This window comes from Triticum aestivum, chromosome 7A (genome assembly GCF_018294505.1).
Source record: "Triticum aestivum cultivar Chinese Spring chromosome 7A, IWGSC CS RefSeq v2.1, whole genome shotgun sequence".
NCBI lineage: Eukaryota > Viridiplantae > Streptophyta > Magnoliopsida > Poales > Poaceae > Triticum > Triticum aestivum.
The window spans coordinates 28,541,011-28,543,925 of record NC_057812.1 but is presented as its reverse complement, the minus strand read 5'-3'; the positions used below and the strand labels follow the sequence as shown (position 1 = coordinate 28,543,925).

The 2,915-nt window shown below is 49.8% G+C and overlaps 1 pseudogene across 1 annotated transcript; it reads right to left on the bottom strand.

The window, feature by feature from the left end:
* Nucleotides 1-478: 478 nt before the first annotated feature.
* LOC123151732 (7-deoxyloganetin glucosyltransferase-like) lies at nucleotides 479-2,320 on the bottom strand (annotated as a pseudogene). The gene is made up of 2 exons (XR_006475789.1): nucleotides 1,718-2,320; nucleotides 479-1,599 (listed from the first exon to the last, which is right to left on the bottom strand). The product of XR_006475789.1 is annotated as a 7-deoxyloganetin glucosyltransferase-like (transcript).
* Nucleotides 2,321-2,915: the final 595 nt, after the last annotated feature.

Genomic DNA, 2,915 nt, shown 5'->3' with positions numbered 1-2,915 from the left:
CTAAAACATTAGTAAGACTATTGACTGAACTGAGCATGAGTAAAATCTCGTCTAGCGATACTTGGTGAACTGAGTGTATCCCATGATCACAAAAATTATGTACTCACTCCGTCCCATAATATAAGAACACTTTTGACACTAATGTAGTGTGAAAAACGTTTTATATTTTGGGACAGAAGGAGTACATAATTATTGCACAGAGGTTTGAGAAACGTGGTTATTGCTGCATAAAGCTAGCGCTATGAAAAGAGATTAAATCAACGAATGAAATCACGGGCAGACGCCAAATTCTGGAATCAATTGTTACATAGGGTGTGAATAATGTTACAAATAATGAAGGTATTTCCATCCCGCAAAAATTGAGGCGTTTTCCAGAATTTTTTTAAAAAATGTATTTCCATTCGTCATGGTACAGTAACAGATCCTGGGTAATCAATGTAACTAACGACTCAAACTATGACTGAAATTTGAAAATGAATGACATTGGTTACATCTTAATAAACTGTTCATAATCTCCAAATCGTCTATCTATTATTTATTTTTGAAAAAAATGACAACACTGGCATCTGCATCATTACGAAAAAAATGACAACACTGGCATCTGCATCGTTACGATGCACACAACCAGCAACCGTTTATTATTTACCAGTTTGCTTGTGTCAAGCCAGCATCATCTCCTGGATGAGCCTATCAACATTGCGCATGGACCTTCCGTCATGCCGCGCTGAGGCAACGGCGCTCTCCTGGAGCTCTAGCGCACGTCGTCGCATGTCTCGCCCTTTCTCCCCCTCCATGGCCTCCCGCAGAATGGCCTCGACCTCGGTCCTCGTCACCTCTTCCCCAATCTCCATCCCGATGCCCCACTCGGTGCACTTGTACCGGCAGTTGGTCTGCTGCTCTGTGAAGAAGGGCCAGCAAACCATCGGCACACCGCCGCAGATGCCTTCCAACGACGAGTGTTCCACCCAGAGTGTGTGAGAAACACCCCTACGGCCTCGTGCTCCAGCACCTTCTCCTGCGGGCACCATGTCGAGAGCATGCTTCGCCCCTCCGTCGCCGCGGAGAACTCCGGCGGAAGTACGGCGTTGTCGTGGCCCTTGACAAGGTCAGGCCGTACGTTCCACAAGAAGGTGTATCCGCTATTGGCCAGCCCCCAGGCGAATTCCAACAAATGCTCATTTGACATCACCGTGATGCTCCCAAAATTGACATAAACCACTGAGCGCGGCGGCTGGTCGTCGAGCCACAGGAGAGGTGCGTCCTGTTCCTTCCAAAGATTGGAGCCGATGCCGAGGAGAGGGCTGTCCTCCAGCACGTTGTTGCGAACTGTCAGATGGAGCGGTCCCACCGTGTAGATTGGCGGTAGGAACTTAGACATGGCATCGAGCAGGGGCGCGTCGAGCTCGTCAAAGGTGTTGATGATCACCGCCGATGCCTGCGACATGGCGGTCGTCTCATGGATGAAGAAGTTGAACATGATGTCATCGGGGTCCGTGGTGCGCACGAAGCTTGGGAGGTCACGCAGCCGCAGGTCCTTGGGCATCGAGGGTATCCAGTTTATGATCGTGTCCAAGTATCCATTGGTCAATTGTGCCTCTTCTGCACCAACAAGAAATTAATTTTACACTAAGTATTGTTGCAGCTAATTTATGTTCTTCCGATGCAATAAACACAGCACTGCACAACAACATACTACACCAAGAACATGCATGCATACCTTTGAGAGGGAAGAGGCCACGGTCGACGAGACCCTTGTAGTAGCAGTAGCCCATGAAACCACAGGCGCTGGGGGCCCAGAAGGTGGCGCAGCGGAGGCCGAGCTCCCGCGCGGCGACAAGGGCGAAACACATGGTGCCATCGGCCACCACGCAGGTCACAGGCGACAGCGCGCCGCCGGAGGTCCCAGCCTCCTCGTTGAGCTTCATGATGAGCTCCTTGAGCCTGGGGAGGCAGGTGGTCATGGTAGAGTAGGACAGCGCAGCGGTGTCCTGCGTGGCCTCACGGTCGGACGGCGGAAGGCCGTCGGCGATGGCAGCGAACCGGAACGCGGGCAGGCCACGGAGCTTGTCGGCAGACTGGGAGCGCAGAAGGCGGCGGTGGTTGAACTCGTTGTTGACGAAGGTGACGTGGAAGCCCCTGGTGTGGAGCAGCTTGGCCAGCTTCAGCATCGGCGTGATGTGGCCCTGCGCCGGGTAGGGGATCATCACGGCGTGCGGCCGCTCTACTGCCGCCAACGACCCCATCCCTCCCTATGCCTTGCTCTCGAAATGCCTCACCTGCTTGCTGCTTCACTTGGCTCTCTCGTTCACAAGTCGGAACGTTGTGGGTGTGGTTGTGCACATCTGCTCCCGACATGTTGGTATATATATATAGTATAGAAACCACACGGTATGGGTGACAACTAGCTTTGAAATCAAATAAAATTGTGAGAATTTAGGTCGTTAGCTTTAGGGATAGAAAACGAATCAAACAAAAACAAGTCACAACGTGCCCACCAGCAGCTCAAGATGCTAATTTGATCTTGGAAGGATTAATTAATTGGCTACTTGTGTCGGTTCTCTAGTTTATACTTGTTGTGGAGCATGAATCATGTGGACCGAGATCACAATAGTTTGACTTGAAGAAGGTTGTGTGATCTGGAAGCACATAACACTGCAAGCATCACATTCTAGACTCTTTTTTCATTCTTTTCAAAAAGAAATTCTTTTTATTAGTTTAGGATAATTATTTTAGTTATTATTCTAATTGTGGAGCATGCAACACGAGGTCTCTGCGCACACGCTAAGGACGCGACGCATTCCCTTTCCAGCAAGCTAGGCTGCATTAAGTTAAAAAAATGGGAGCAACTATAGCTCACAGGTTTGCATGCCTGTATGTGAGGTTCCATTCAGAGAAATGAAACTGGCGTGGAAAAA